This window comes from Triturus cristatus, chromosome 8 (assembly GCF_964204655.1).
Source record: "Triturus cristatus chromosome 8, aTriCri1.1, whole genome shotgun sequence".
In the NCBI taxonomy this organism is placed as follows: domain Eukaryota; kingdom Metazoa; phylum Chordata; class Amphibia; order Caudata; family Salamandridae; genus Triturus; species Triturus cristatus.
This window is the reverse complement of record NC_140591.1, coordinates 1,582,880,798-1,582,898,128: the sequence shown is the minus strand read 5'-3', so window position 1 is coordinate 1,582,898,128 and position 17,331 is coordinate 1,582,880,798. Positions and strand designations below refer to the sequence as shown.

General features: G+C 44.1%; 1 protein-coding gene across 3 annotated transcripts in view; it reads right to left on the bottom strand.

Moving 5' to 3' along the window:
- Window positions 1–1,221: 1,221 nt before the first annotated feature.
- LOC146806244 (uncharacterized) overlaps window positions 1,222–17,331 on the bottom strand; it is a 62,045-nt gene continuing 45,935 nt past the window's right edge. For all 3 annotated transcript variants that reach the window (XM_085623487.1, XM_085623485.1, XM_085623486.1), the window contains one exon: window positions 1,222–1,778. The gene's annotated coding sequence lies outside the window, so the exon portion shown is untranslated. The remainder of the gene's footprint in view (window positions 1,779–17,331) is intronic.

The window sequence follows — 17,331 nt, the reverse complement described above, 5'->3', positions numbered from 1 at the left end:
TGCCACAAAGGCAGTGGGATGAAAAGAAATTAAGTATTGTAATTAGCAAAGCTATACGTTCTAAAAAGAAGAGCTGGCTTTTACTGCTGAGAGGAGCAAAGGTAAACTACGGCCCTAAATATTTACCAGACTGATCATTAAGCCAAGAAAGATTAATGTCTTATCTGTGAGACTATTTAGATGTAATATTTTGCATAATGTAGCACTAAAGTGGTGTTGATAAAGTTGTTGCTGCCCTTCTGGATTAAGTTGCCACAGGAAGGAAAATGGTACTTACCTTTAAGCATCTGTTCGTGGCATGTAGTGGTGCTTTTGATTCACATGATGTGCATAACCCTGCCTTCTAGTGTTAGGCCCCAATGTCTGCACATGCCTTGAACGTAAATTGTTACTTAACCTGTAAGCATCTGTTCGATGCATATAGTTCTGTAGGTTCAGATGTGCCCACTCTCCTCCCAGGACACCTCTGGCTGTTGCAGCTGTCATTCCTTCTTGCCTCTTGCATGGTCATCTTTCTTTTCCTCTCTCGCATATCACTTTGCCCCAGCTTCACCCTCAACAGCCGTGCGGAAAACAACAATGAAAACGATGGGCATGCACACTGCAAGCAAGAGGTGGAGTCAAAGTCCTTGTGACTCTAGAACATGGGTACTCAAACATTTGCCATGGGGCTACAAGGTATGGTCTGTGATATGACCGAGGGCCACACTATGGTGATAGGGGGTCCTGGGTGGGTCAAGGATTGCATAAAAAGGTCTAAAGAGATTTTAAATAAACTGGCAAACATTTATTTGCAGGTTACCTAAAGTTAAGTGGTACAGGACACCACAGTAGTTACTTCATTTAACCTCAAATAAATGCTTGCCCATTTATTTAATATTATTTCTGAATATTAGTGCCCAGCAAGTAAACAGCTATTGCTACTGTTCACCAGGGGGCCGCATGTAAAGGCAGAGACTTCTGGCGCAAGATGCATCTGTACGCATGTATGTCTTCCAGGAAAGAGGTGTCTGTCGATGTAAATCAAAACTAATTCAGATGATGTAAAACATAGGTAAAGTGATAAAAGTAGTAAGTAACTCCACATGAATTAAGTTTATGCTGATGAACACCACCACAAACGGAGAGAAGCTCTGTTCCTATCCCCAATGATTGTTTGCTTGACATGCTTGCTACATGGTAAAAGAAATAGCACGTTCACTGATATTGAACACCAAATTCTGAAGCAGAATATTGAATTTTTTTTATTATAGAAATTTGAGCTCTCCAGTTCTTTAGAAAACAGCGAAAAATTGCAAAAAAAAATTCTGCCACTATTTCCAAGCCAAGGGCGGGCTTAATAGCAGTCTGTCACAATTTCCCTCCAAAGAAAGGTTTTGGAATTAGTAACAAATGACCAAAAGAGTTGTATTTCTGAGTTGATCATGTTAGAATGTTTGCATTGAACATGGAGAGTTTTTCAACATTCCGTTGACAAGCACAAGTTGTAGGTGGTCAAGCCTGCTCTCTTCTGTGCTTAATGTAAGGAGGTCCACAGCTAGTTCTATCCAGACTGGCCATATGTGAAGGATTTGGGTCTTGCACAGCTTCTTGTAGCTCAATAAAATTAACCTTCTAGCCATTTGCCAAATGTTCAGTTGCAATCAAGTCCATATGTTCCCTGGATTGATCGATGCACAGTGGTCACACCTTCCTCAAATTCTCATGAGATGCTGGAGTGACTTCAGTTTATTAGAACATCCCTGGTACACTGATCCATTCTTCCATTAACTGGTCACCTGCAAGAGAGGTAGCAATGAACTGGAGTTACTCTCATGTCCCAAGAAAACACAGAAAATAAAACGTGAAAGCATCAAGACACCAACCCTCACAAGCATTTTTAACTATGTGCTTCATTTAGTAACTTTGATCGGTATTGCACGTCCTACACATGGTAGGCAGGATACTGGAAACAGATTATGCACATAAGTTGCATGTTTTCTGGTGAAATCAAACAATTTTAACACAAAATATGGCCATGATGTGAATATGGAACCGCTTGAGAAACATGCAATCTTAGGAATGCTGGTGTATCTGCAAGGCAGCACCCACATCCCATCTGTAGCTTATAGCACTAGAAGACCAGGTTGTAACTGAATTCGAAATCAATCTATTGAGCAAGCCATCTACGCGCAAACTGATCAGTGAACATTATACTGGTGCTTCAAAGTCTGACAGTTTGCCGAACTGGAAATATATTTAAAAGATGCTGTTGACTCATACAGTGACGTAACAAAATGTGTTGCCCCCCCTGCAAAGTACATGGGGGGACCCACGCTCCAGATATAGTCAGGTGCTCTCGGTCCTGCCCATGCATGGTACTTGGAGGGGGCCCACTGGAGCTCGGGGACCCCGCACCGCAGGGGCTGTTGTCAAGCCACTGCAACCATAGTTAAAACAGACATTGGTAAACTCTTACATCGAAGATCACAGAACAGTGCCAGGTTTTCAAAACCCTGAGGAAGGTATATTAACATGTGATACAGACTGCTAAAGCTAACTACATTCAAGAAAATATCACCACACCATCAACTCAATTCCATTAACTACTTGAAGACATCCTCCCTCCAAACATAAATTAACCTTCATTATTGAAAACATATGGCGGCTCCTGATCAATGCTTCACTCACTTAGGTAGTTCTCCCCAATCTCCTAAATACCGGCCAGTCCACCTCAATCCCGAAGGGAAAACCTTGATGAAAACATATTAACCAACTACAGGCTTGTTTCCAAGTTATCTCGGCTAAGCATGCGAGTGAAAGGTCTCGCAATCAACAGCCATCTACCTGGGAACGACCAGTCTGGATTCCAATCTGGAGAATGTATCACTAAAATTGTCCAGGATATACACTCGATATAGATGGAGACCTGCTTAATCAGGTCACTCGATCTATTAACCAGCAGCTTTCAATATTGTCCCACAGTCAGGTCTTGAATTTGTTCTCTTTCTTCTCTAGTCATGAGCAAGCGTAAATATGAAGAAAAAAATTCAAGATGCCATGTGGTATCCAATTATCTAAACCATTCACAACAATGTTTAATATGAAGCTATAACCACAGAGTACATATATGCAACATATGACCAAACCATCTTCCCTCGCGGACAACAAATCTACATCAACAGACATCTTCTATTTATAAGGTCCTCACGCTTCGATTCAGTCAGAAAACTCCAACAGCGGATGTCCAACAATTTCCTGAGGTTGAACCTACAGCAATGTTGTTTCTCATCACACCGAAGCTTAAAAGCAAATTTGGCCTGGGATACAATCTTTCTTAAACTCATGTTCAAAGGAAGATACTCATTCTTGACAAACAGCATCTAAACGATTGGGCTTAACTCAACACTATCTCCCCAGATAAGGAATCTTGGCCAAATTAGACCTGTATTTAAGAAAATTTAAGCACCTTCCATCATTCTGCGAACTGAAACTAGAAATGTTCTACCACTTGGGACTTTGGCAAGAGTATTGTAACTTGCATCCCTTTATTTTCACATTTCACTAAAAGCCGCCTTTTATTCAGCTAACGGACTTCTCTCGTCCACGAGAAAATGTGACCACAGTCCATTCTGATGGACTTAAAAATCGCTGGTCTTGGAATCAAAAACCCCTTTCAAAATCTACTCTCTCATGTACAAGTCCATCCATCAGACAAACCCCCCATAGTTGGAAAATCTCCTTACTATCTTTAGTGGACTACTGGACGTGTGGAGGGAAGAGTTGCTACAGCGGGAAACCACCAAATTCATAACATCCCATACAAAGCAACCTTTCAATGGTGTGGTAGCCATCCTAGTGAACTCTGCTCGTGCACCTAGGAAATCAGCCCAACCATCTACCCTTCAGCAAACTACTAAAAATCTTTTCCATCTAGACTATATTGCTCCTAAGAAATTCAAACCTACCTGAAAGTTCTTTCTTGGGTGTTCTGCTTTTTATTTTTTAAATAATCCTAACTACTTTTGTTATACGTAAAAAGTCACTTCACGTTGGGGACCATGCAACAAGTCTTACCTACTCTGTCTCTTCTTGCGCAGGAACCTGGCAGCGACTCAAAGGTTGATACCTTGATACCCTTCTCACTGCGCCTGAAACACAGACGTCGGGTATAGCGAACTTTATTCAGCGCTTAGAGGCTCCTCTTGGCGCACAAGTTCCCTGGACCCCAGAAGCAGGACCTGAGCATTTCTACTCTGTCTCTGATAGCACACCTACCTCTTCGGGTGAGGGTGAGGGAGGATCCAATACAAGTGAAGGGGACAGTGAGGCCTCAATCCAGGACACTGGCACGGTTAAGCGACCAAAGAAACCTAGAAGTAAGAACAAGCGGCGTAGCCAGCTGAAATGGGACTACTCAGACTCCCAAATGTCTTACCCTCTGGACGAGGATGATCCCAATACTACACAGTGGGGATCTACTAAAAACCTGTCTGTAGACCCAGCTGAGCCATCCCTCGCCTCTATCCTAGCTTCCATCAAAGAGTTTCAAGAGGAGGTCCGGGCCGATAATCGCGCGGCCAAAAGTGCTTCTAAGAAACTTCAGGGAGGAATAAGAAGGCTGAATAAAACCTGCACTGATATCAGTGACCGCGTCTCCATGGTTGAAGCACGCACCGAGCACTTGGAAACCGAAGCCGTGGCAGTTAAACAACAGAGCGAATCCAACAGTGCCTGCCTGGCAGACCTAATGGCTAAGATGGAGGACCAGGAAAACCGCCAGCGCAGGAATAACCTTCGCCTGCTTGGCATTCCGGAAGGGAAGGAAGGGGACGACCCGAGACGCTTCATCGTGAAACTCTTGCAAGATTCCTTCCCTGACCAACAGGGCTGGGATTGGGATCATGAGGTCCAGAGAGCGCACCGCTTTCCCTTTAACCAGAGACAACAACATGGCCGCGGCAACAGCACTGGAGGACAACCAAGGGTATTCCTGGTTCACTTTGGAAATTTCCTTCTTAGACAGTTAATATACGACCAGGCTCGCCCCAACACCAAGAAAGGGGCCAATGGTATAACATTTTTCGCCAAACCCGACTTCTGCCATCAGACAGTAGAGCGAAGATGGCGTCTGAGACAATTGATCTCCCCGTTTCAGCAGCAAGGGGCCGAAGTATATTTAATGAACCCAGCTAGACTTAAAGTAATTGTGAATGGGGGGACTAAAGTTTTCCTTTCTGAAGTAAAAGCTGGAGAATACTTGAATGAGCTAAAATCTAGAAAGAGTCCTAGATGCAAAGTTCATTTATTTTTTTTCTGCCCCTGCCATCTCTGTTCTTTACTTTTATTCTTACTTTCTATAAATACGTAAGCTTTCAAGGACCTTGACTATGGCTATACTACGGCAGCATCACGTGAATCTTTAAACCTGACATAGTGGGTAACCCTTCTGGGTTTTTTCTTGTTTTATGATTTTCCGTATCGCTGTTTACTTCATTTTCTCAAAGTCAAACAAGGGGGCTACTAGCCGAATGAAAAAACTTAATTTGGTTCTTTTCTTAGGCGTGGCTGACAGCCGGGCCTCATGACTGACTACCATAATTCAGGTTATTCCTGATTGCTCTGAAGAAGGGGGGGGTGGGAAGGGTGGGGGGGGGAGGGAACCGACGGGCACTAGAAAAGGTACAGAAGAATTAAGGGCGCTTTTTGGCACATATATATTTTCATACTCACTTGGTAAGACATTGGACAAGGAGAATAGTTTTTTCTTAACATCTAGATGGCTAAGATAGATCCACTCAGGCTTGTCTCTGCCAACATTTGCGGTCTGAATGATACTTTTAAAAGGCAAAATGTTGCTCAAGGTTTACGTTCATTAGGGGGCAATTTAATCTGTCTTCAAGAGACCCACATAGAGTGTTCACAGAAGCACCTGTTAGATACATTAGGGTATAAAGTTGTTGGGGCTACTACGCAGGGCGCCAAGACAAAAGGGGTAGGCATTTTGGCAGATAGAAGACTTTCTCTTAGCAATCCCCGGGTTAAATCAGACCCGCTGGGCCGATGGGTCATAACTGAATGCCACCTTTCCTCTAATCTTCCTTTTACCCTCTGCTCACTATATGGCAGCAATGTAGATGACCCAGGGAGTATCAATATGGTTTCAGGGGAGCTGGCCCACTGGCCTACTCCTATCATCCTATGTGGCGACCTCAACATACATCTGCCCTCTGACTGGAAATTAGACAATAATTGGAGATATAAAGGCAGAAAACCTCGAGTATATCAAGCACTAATGAACCTTGCTCAGACCCACGGATTGAGTGATATCTGGGCCAGCCTAAATCCCACGCAACCTGGCTATACCTTCTTTTCGGCCCCACATAGCACTTTTGTTAGAATAGATTACTTTTTTGTTTCATCTTCACTCCTTAGCAACTGTACTATAGACACTGCACCTCGCTTTATGTCAGATCACAATCCTCTTATATTAAATATTAAGGGATTAGGGAAGTGGAAGGAGGTACCTAGATGGAGCTTCGAGAAGGCCCTTCTACAAAATCCTGACTACAGGGCACATATGCAAGGTTGGATCCAAGAATTCCTGGAAATAAACGTCGGAACCGCTTCTACAATGACTGTCTGGGATACACTAAAGGCAGGGGTTAGGGGCGAAACTTTGAGTTTTTCAGTAAGGAAAAACAGGAAGGAGAAGCTGGTAATCAATGATCTACAGGAGAAATTAAGAAGAGCAGAAACAAACCTGGTTCTGTTGGTTAAGTCAGGACAAGAAATTGAAAATGCCCAAAAAGAAGTAGTCCTTGCCAAAGCAGAAATAGGGGCAGTATTTGCGGAAAAAACTGCAGCTAAATGGGCAGCACAGCGGGGAAAAAACTACGAGTGCAGTGATCGCATTGGGCATCATCTAGCCGTCAAATCCAGGCAACAATCTACAAGTATTGAAATACACACAATTAAATTAAATACAGGGAATGAGACCAATGATCCTAACGCAATACTGAAGGGATTTCAGTAATTCTACTACGATCTATACACCGAGGAGAAGTCTTGCACGGCTGGCCTGCTTGAAAGCGAAATAGCCAGCTATTTAAGCGAGATAGATCTTAGACAGCTCACCCCTGATAACGCTGAATTACTAGAACTTACTCCAACTTGGGATGAAATCTGGGAAGCTTTAACTAGTCTACCAGATGGGAAAGCTGCAGGAATGGATGGTATTCCCGTAGAGTTCTATAAGATCTTCGCCCCTCAAATCAAAACAATATTCACCGATGTAGTCATATCTATCTTTAATGGGGCTTCCCCTCCTGCTTCCTGGTCCAATGCTAGAATCTCTATATTCCCCAAAAAGGATAAGCCCCTATTAGAGATGAGTTCTTACAGACCCATCACCCTCATCAATTGCGACTCTAAAGTCTTCTCCAAAATACTGGCATCCAGACTTTCGTCGGTGATCGAGTCCTTAGTTTCTGAATGGCAACATGGTTTTATTCCTAAAAAGGCACCACAGAACATGTCAGGCGGGCCATTACCTTGTTCGACGCAGCACAGGTAACAGGAGACCCGATGTCATTAACACTACTAGACGCGGAAAAAGCATTTGATCGGGTCTCCTGGCGGTTTTTGTGGGCTGTTATGGGTAGGATGGGGTTTGGGACGAGACTCACTCAGGCGGTACAGGCATTATATTCACAACCAAAGGCATGTGTCTCCATTAACGGGCGGCTTACTGATCAATTTAATATCTCCCGGGGCACAAGACAAGGCTGTCCCTGTTCCCCGCTGCTATTCGCCTTATACCTAGACCCATTCATTAAACAAATTGAAAGGAATCCCGCCATTTTGGCAATCTGCACCCAGGGTATTACCACCAAAATTTTGGCCTACGCGGATGATCTGGCTGTAACATCCCCTGACCCTGAAAATACCATACTTGCACTGGAGCAAGAGGCACTACAATTTGGGGAAATCTCGGGTTATGCCTTGAACAAAAATAAAACCCAAATAATTATAAATAAAGAAATTACCTGGACCGACGCAAGGGTGGTGCCAAAAGCTAAATACCTGGGGGTTTCTATATCTGCTAGTATTGATGAAATCGTAGCAGATAACTTGGTTCCTCTCGCCGCAGAAACCAAGAAGGCCCTTAAAAAGATTGACAACCTACATCTGACCCTTGTTGGAAGATGCAACGTCATTAAGATTACATACTTCCCTAAACTGCTTTACTTTTTCCGTACCATACCTCTGGAATTCAGCAAAGCTAGTCTGCAGAAATTTCAGCAAATCTTCACGCAATTTATTTGGGCCTACTCACAACCAAGGAGGGCTCTAAGGCAATTATCTCTTCCTAGAGAACGGGGCGGGTGGGCCTTCCCTAACATTATGCTTTACTACTGGGCCGCAGTTATGCAATATAGTTCTGAGCTGGTGAGAGAACCCCCCCTCGTAGCTACATTTGGTCTCTCATCACCATTTAAACTCTTACTCGGCGAAGACCACTGGGGCTGTCTTCTCCGAGAGACTTCTTTTGGATATTACAAACGTGTGAGATTTAAGACCCTAATGAACTCATACAAGGTTTTTCGTAATATCCGCAGAATATATGGGCTGGGAAGATTCAACTATTACTCCCCCATAATGACAAACTACAATCTTCCCGCTATTTTTGGCAGGTCCTATTTCTTAGATTGGCATAGGGCAGGTATCACAAAACTGGGGGATCTCATTTCCAGCGAGGGAGTCAAATCATTCGCAAACCTGCAACTTAAATACAGCCTGAAAAATCAAGATGTTTTCAAATATTTATCCATCTCAAACTTCCTTTGCAGAAAGGTTGGGGGTAAGGCAGGATTCACGGAATTAGACCTTCTCAACAAATTACGCGATGCCACGGCCCCCCGGATAGGTCTTTTGTACAACATACTAAACAGACAAACCCCAGACGACTTACCAAAGATAGCCGACAAATGGCATACCAAACTCGAATCTTCATCTAGTATATTTTTTAATTCATTAGTATTATCCCAAAATATTTTGCTCTCAGCCAAACTACAGGCACAACACTTTAAAACTATTTTTTTCCTGTACATTACCCCCAAGAAGATCGCCAAGTGGGGAACTGGCAAAGGGACCTTATGCCCCCGGTGTTCTGAGTTTGGAGCCGATTCGATTCATATTTTCGCGACCTGTCCTAAACTCGCCCCAACCCTTCGTAAAATACAGGAATTTCTAGGGGAAGTCACCACCCAGACCACCGTACTAACCCCAACAGTCATTCTGATGGGGACTCAATCGGAAACCATCAGGATTAAAAGCGAGGGCCTAACCTTCATTGCAATGGCAGTCTGGAGGATTTGTGTTGCTTCCGCATGGTTAGATGCTGATCCTCCACCATTCTCTCAGTGGCTGGCCAGACTAGTCGCTACATACCACCTAGAAAAAGCAGTCTACGCTAGGAAAGGGCCTAAAGGCCGGAAGAAGGGCCTGGATGTGTGGGGAAAGTTGACATCTTGGTTAGAATAGCCGGGCTGTTCCGGCCTGTGCTTCTTTCCATGCTTGATCTTTTTCTCCTACGCTGTTATATTCTCTCCTTCTCCTGCTTCTCTATCTTCTGATATCTGGTCTACCCTTTATTACCTTCTCCTTTATTTTACCTTACCTTTTCTTCTTCTCTTCTTCTCTTCTTCTCTCCCGACTTTTATAAATGCCATCTAACTATGTTTACCCTTTTTTATAGCGCCTTTGATTCAGTATATTCACAGAGTGGGGGGAGGGGGGAGGGCTGGGCGCCTTGTACATCTTTTTTCTCTGTACTATTTTTTTTCTGGATCTTGCAAAATAAAAATTTATAAAAAAATAAATAAAAAAAAGTCACTTCACGTAACAGCACTAAAGAAAACTGGAAAGGTTCAAACTACAATTAAATATGATTAAGATTTGTGCAAGAGAAACTCCAAACATAAGGAGACGGATTACTATGCATTTATCCCTGGCAAGAATCAAACTAACTTAAGACACGCATGGGTTTTGCAAGCGATGCGTACCTCACTCAAAATTGGTTGAATCAATGCAGAATAATCACAATTCAAGCAAAAGCATGGCCTTGATACTAATCAAGAAACCACAACGCTAAGATGACAGTGCTAGAAACATCTCTTTACTTTGATCATGAAAGTCCCTGCACAGCGCATTCAGCTGTACTATGGGCCCCCACATTGAATAGTTTGGGATTCTTCTTTTCCTAGTGGCCAAACATCCTAGAGACCCAAAATGATGTTCCAGAAGTTACGCATTGGTCCGTACAGAGTGCCAGACTGTTGGACTGGCACACCACCCAACCACAGTAGAAGGGTGTAACCTCCATATCAAGGCAAAAGTGTTGGTTGGCAGCAGTGACAGTACAGCTAGGTGTGCAGAGATTAGTTATCGCCATGCACCACTGGCACCCTCAGTAAAAATCCCTATAGTCCCACTAACTGGCAACAGATTGCTCGGCTACAATTTGCTTTTAGCCACAGTAAATTAAACTGAACAGTGAATAATCTCTTCATTGTATTCAGCAGAAGGTAATTACCACAAAAGGACACTATGTACACACTGCGCAGCATGCCTTTCACTACAAAAGATTTATATTTAGCACCCAGTGAAGATAGCTCCAAATGCCCTAGCTGCAACAATATCTTGAACCATGGCACTGGTTTTTGATGTGTGAAAATGGATCATGCGTGTGTGCCATGCCCAAAGTCTGTCTCCCAGATTGCGGTGCTGTTCAACAAAGAAGGGAACTCAAAAAGAGCTCCCCTCATATTGGTAAAGGAGTAGCCATTTACCGTGAGTTAAGCCGCACGAGCACTGTGGTGGCAGCATACAGTGTTTTTGTAATGATAAGTAGTGTGATCAGACATTTTTTACCCCCGTCAACGGAGGAAGGGAGAACCAGGTTCTATTCTGCACTTCAAAAGGACTCAGATTCTGGAAAAGTTACAGATCAATGAGGCCTGTGTCTTGGGCTATCAAGGTTGGAAGTTGCTCTACTGCTGTGACAGACTGCTTTCTGGATAAATGGCAGAAGAATGGTCACTTCAAAGGAAGCAAACCCACCACACAAATTTCTAAAAGAAAGATAGTAAATCACCGAAATAAAACAAGCATTGAAAATGCAATAGGTCTCTCCTTTGATTAAGGTAAAGCCATTTGCTTTGCTAATGGTATTGTATAGCAAAGCAAATGGCTTTAACTTAAAGACGAGACCTATTGTATTTTTAGGTCTCGCCTGACCCAGCGCAGAGTAGAAGGCCCAAAACTGCACTCTTAAATGGCCCAGTCCTGTATTCTCGAATGTTTGTTTGATCTCGTCTGCTTTGTCCTACATTTCTCGCTCAGTATGGAGCCACAGTCCTAAGTAGTGTCCCCTAGTGGAGTAGCCCTGTATCTCTTTTTCAAGTTAAAGGCCACAATGTGTATTTCGCGCACATGTATTTTCTGCAGTATATCGGTGCTTTTCATTTTCTGTGATAAAATGGAAAATACCGGATGATGAAAACTAATAGCTGATAAATGGGGAAAGGCAATAGTTGGGCCAAGTTGAGCACGCGATTATTCTCAAGGAATGGCCTGCAGAAATCTTTTCTTCAAGCACATTTCCAGTTGTTAAAAGTGTACTAGTTGTACAGCTCTTTTATAGAGAAAGCCTCAACGTTCTGAACACATTGTTATATAAGAGCAAGGGGAGTTGGTTAAAAAGACCTTGAAATCACAGTAAAAGTCTGAAAATCACAATAGGGAGCACAGGCACAAAAACAGGTAGTGATAGAGAGCGTGTGTGCAAAAACAAGCTACGATCGATAGCGCAGGTACAAAAACAGGCAACGAAAGGGAGCACCGGCACAAAAACAGGCAACGATAGAGAGCGCAGGTACAAAGAGGGGGAAACGAAACAGGCAACGACAGAGCGCGCGTACAAAAACAGGTAACGATCGAGATCACAGGTACAAGAACAAGCCTTTGCAATGCAATAGGTCTCGCATTTTAGAAACTTTGACCTATTGGTTTTGTAAATGACAATGACTTTCATTATTGCAGGTTTTTTTTAAAAACAAATAAAAGGCATTGTCATTTACAATGCCAATCGATCAAAATTCCGCAATTGCAAGACCTATTGCATTGCAAATGCTTGTTTACTAAATGCCTCACTTACAGGAATTATGCAAAACTGGGACAGAGCTGGAGGTCATTAGTTTTGGCTCCAACTTTCATCACATTGCACTTTTCATCATGTCTGCTGGGTGTCTTTGCACGAGTGCAACTGCACCATTAATCCCTTGTGCTGTATTTATTGATTGCCCTGAAAGAGCAATAAGTTTGGAACTATAAATGCAACCATCGCCAAAGCAATGAAGCAATATGGCTTGTCATACAAGCTTAACTAGCCATGTATGAAACCCGTGTGTTTCACGTCTAGAGCAAGTACAAAGACGTAAACTATGGTATCAATGTATTATTAATAATGCCAAGTTCAAGTGGTACATAAAACATTTGTGGGGAATTGACCAGATTTGCTCACAATGACGTGAAGCGACAGTCATGGGATTCGAACCTGTGACATGCTAAACTACCGACTCAAGCCTTAGCCTTTTACCAAGTGGGCTGCAGTTAAACATTTGCCGCGAATTCTGCTAAAAGCGCAACTGCACAAGTGTTACCATTTAAACAACTGGATTCAGCTGCATTTCGTCTTCTTAATTTCCTCGCAGCCTTCCTGCCTTTGAACCTCAAAGCCGGATACAAATTAATTTTGATCCATAGGATTGCTCTATATTGAACATTTGTGCAAAACTGCGGTGATAGCGTGACGAGATTAATACATCTAGAGTTACGGTTGTTGCCGGCAACTGCGATGCTGGCCCATTTTAACAACTGATATTTTGTTTCCTAAACTAAAACATACAGGTGGTTTAAAGCGCGATACAAATATACAATATAAATGCCAGGTTTGGATTGGGATTAAATATCGGCCCAGGCACGCAAAACAAGCATTAAAAAATGCAATAGGTCTCGCCTTTCATTAAGTTAAAGCCATTTGCTTTGCTATACAATACTATTAGTAAAGCAAATGGCTTTAACTTAATCAAAGGCGAGACCTATTGCATTTTCAATGCTAGTTTTTTAGGTCTCGCCTGACCCAGCGCATGCGCTGGTCTGGCGAGACTTATTGAGAGGGCTCCAAAAAGTGCTACCAGGCCACCCTAGAGCTACAGTGCATGTGCGCGGACGCGCGCGTCGCGTTTTACCGCGATTACTTTCACTTTCGCGGCCGCAAGGCCGCTTTGATGTTTGATCGCAATTGCGATCACTTTCACTTTTGCGGCCGCAAGGCCGCTTGGCTTAGCCAATAGGTCTCGCTTTTGGGACCTTATAAGTATTTAGTTATGCAACTGTTGCATGGCTAAACACTTATAAGGTCCCAAAGGCGAGACCTATTGGCTATGCCAATGCTGGTTTTGCTTCTCACTGCGAGAAAGCAGTGGGGCGATGCTCCTCCTCCATAGCGGAGGAGCCGCCACTGCCCCTACCACCCTTGCTTTCCCATACGTCTAGACGCTTGCCCCATCTTTGCTTGGCTGTCCAGCCTTTCCTGTCCCAAGCACAAAAAAGAAATAAGAAGCAGCACCAGCGCTGGACACTTCATAGCGCTTTTAGACTAACTTTACTTTTAGCCTTGGTGTACAGCCACACTGATGTACAACATGGCTAAAATATATATTTTTTTTAATTGCATCTGGGGTGTCATACATTGTTTAATTTTTGGTAAATGACTCCGAAGGTATTTGTGTTACTTAGTTTTGTCTTGGCACACTGAGTCCTAGTACGCTAATAGTATAATTTATAGCGTCTAGAAACAGCTGGAATGAGGTGCGAGGCACTATATAAAACACGCTCTTGTTAATAGCAGTGATGGTTTTGGACGTTGATCTCTCTTTCCATAGTAAAGATCCGTCCAAGTCACACTCGCTGCATTCCTCAGGCATGTAGTGAGTGTGTAGGGTCTCTCTCTTCACCCTTTGTAGGGGCCAAATGCAGCAATCTGTTAATTCCGCCTCGAACATGGAGCCTTGGCGCTGGCGCAAACAGCCCGCTCTTCACAATCCTTATGGGGCTAGCGGGGGTCGCAGGCTAAAGTGAGGGGAAGTGGGGTGTTTTGGACATTCAAAGGGTGAAAATGTCACGTGTTAATCTCCACCGCTGTGGTGGTGCCTGTGCCGTGAACATCTGTATTGCCAGTGAACAAAGAAACACTTTCACCACGTAAGGGACGTGGTCCATTTCCAATGCAGTGTGTTGAGCAGAGTTGGTATTTGGGGCAAATAACCCGCTTCCTTTCTAAAGTAAAGAAGTGGGCCGTTTGCCTTCATCACCATGAACCTGCCTCCCATGCAGCGTCTGTCCTGAATAATGTCCTCCACATGTCAGTAATGCCTCCCACTGTTTAGTACTAGGAGCCCATTCACCCGCGAGCCCTCTCTGCTGATAACTAGAAGAGGTTTCTGCATATTATCGTACAGCATCTGTATCTTTAGGAGACCCGACTCTTACGTGACCCACACCTGGAAACTCTGCTTACAGCCTCTCTGGTCAGTCTGTGGGGCGCCTTAAGAATGACAACCCTTCTGAACAAGCCCGCGAGCAAAAGAGACGCCGTGCGGTGCACGTGCACATCTGCTAGGCAAGACCTAAAAAACAAGCCGGTGTTTTCCATCTTTGCCTGCAGAGCAGCTGGGTCTCACAAAGTGAGTCTCTCAGCACAGACCCGCAGCTCCACTCCACGGCGTTCTCTGCCCCGCCTTCTCAAAGCATCCTCCTTTGAGATACGTAGTCACTTCCTTGTGTGGGGCCCTCTGGCAGCTGGACACCGACAGACCAATGAGAGAGCTGACTAAGGCATGCTCCAGGCGTGAAGCCAGCGTGGTTGCAGGACGCCTGGTGCATGCTCTTTCACGGCTCGTGAAGACATTTCTTATCAGCTTGTTAAATAAACAAGCTGATAAGAAATGTCTTCACGACAGACGCGAAGCAGGTGAGCCAGTCTGGCTCGGAGACAAAGCGCGTGAACAGAAAACCCTCATTTTCCAATGGCAGGCCACCGTTTACCATAAAAGGTGACACTGGCCAATGGAAATGAGGGGCGGGGCTTAAAGCCCTTTTCTGAAAGACCTCTCCTTCAAAATCTCTCGCGGAGGCGGAGCAGCGGTTTGCGCTGCAATGCACGCGAGACCTAAACAGACAATGAAAGAGCACAGGTACAAAAACAGGCAATAGAGCGCAGGCACAAACAAAAAGCAATAGAGTGTGCCGATACAAAGACACGCAACAATAGAGAGCACAGGCAACGACCGAGAGCGCGGGCACAAAAAACGGGCACTATTAGTCAGTGTTTTCTGTGTCAACCTATGCCCTATTGTACCCAAAACGTAAAAAAAAGGCAGGTCTCTTTTTTCAACAAGCAAAAGAAATTCCCAGGTCTTAAACTTCAAATGCACGTTCCCTGAATCTCGATTAAATGACTAAGGTACGCACTGAGTCTGTTCTGAGCATAGCGTATAGTATAAGAATTCAGTTGTCATCTTACAGTGGTATTGGTAGCTCACAGCCGCTTCAGAGAGCTAGCGGCAGAACAAGTATACATACATTCATTTTATATATCAGACACATTGCTAACAACTACATATACATGAGGGATGCGTAGGCGTGCCCTGAGAGACAAAAACTTAAATATATACCTGAAAAGCATCAGTGTTCCCCACCTGCCTGGTCCACCTGTGTCCTCACGAGCGCAGCCCTCCGAGAACACACTTGTGCACTCCCTTGTGCAAGGCTGGTCACTCCTTTTAACTCCTCGGGGAAACGCCGTGATGGGCCAGCCCCTTTTCTTTCTTACATAACTGAAGCATCAGAGGGATTGGGGTTGGAAGCAGATAAAAGTGGTTCCCGTCAGTCAGTGCAAAGGTTCAAAAGAGTTCGGCCAGAATGCCTGAGGTTGCCTCAACTCATCAGCATTGCAGGACACGTCTCTGGGCCACTGGGTGGACTTGTGCTCTGCTTGTCATCGTGTAACGACGGCTGAACGGGGTTATCCTCGACCTACTTTAGCCTGAGCTAAGAAACTCACAAGTGAATGAACCCCCTCCTGCGCTCTGCCTGTGCGCGCGTTGAATCGAAATGCTTAAGTCATAAGTTCGAAGCGCGCCAAGTGTTGCCGTTTTGCATATGTCATGCGTAGCCCTCATCAAGCAGTCAGATTTGAAGGAGCATCTAACTCGGTGCATGGTGGGACTAGTAGTATCATTCTTCTCATTAGAAGGGATTGAAACTACCGGTGCAGTCTTCCTGGTTAAAATGGCACAACTGGCTGGATGTGTTAGTCATAACTTGGTACCACGTCTATCAATGTAGGAAACATGTATACCATAGCATAGCTCCGTAACAGATGCAGACGCAATTTTTACAAGGAATACCTCAAATAAATCTATTTACAGAGTGATTTACGCATCAGCTACTATATGCATATGGAACATTATCTAACATTTTATATAGCGCGAACTCAATCCGAAGGTGTCAGAGCGCTTTACATGTGCACCAGTTGCATTACAGAAATGAAATACGTCGGCTCACTGCAGTGGTGATCGCATTTCACTGGTAGAATGAGCTTGAGATCCTCTAGCTGTGGTCGAGTCAAACAAGCCCCAGAAGGGAATTCCAGATGACAATTAAGGGGCGCGAGAGGCAGCGGTTAATGGTGGTCTTGGTCAAGATTACAGACTTCTGTCTGTCACAAACTCCTGTTCACCTCCATGAGTCTTAAAACTGTACATTTGTCAAATATAACTTGAGTGTGCACTTTGTGAATGAGCCTGATGTAAAACGTGATTGTGTAGTACTGTAACAAATGAATGAGCTCGCCTCAACCAGTCTTAAAATCGGGTGGATGTGACGCAAGGCCTCAGCTGCAGACTATGGAACTGGGGACTGAAGGTTCAAGTCTTGGCAGACGCTGAACAGCCTGCGAGTCTGGGAAAATTACTTTATTTACCCTTGCCTAAACATAAACAAGCATTTGCAATGCAATAGTTCCTATTGCATTGCAAATGCTTAAGTTTAAAGCTGAGTGCAACGCCGCTTTACGGACACCTTGCGTGGTTTCTTAACTTTAACACTGAGCGCGGTGTCATTGAAGCGGGCGCTGCGCTCAGTGTTCAAGCTAAGAAATATATAAATAATCTGAACGAGGTGTCCGGAAGCGGCGCTGCACTCAGTTTCAAACTTAATTTTTTT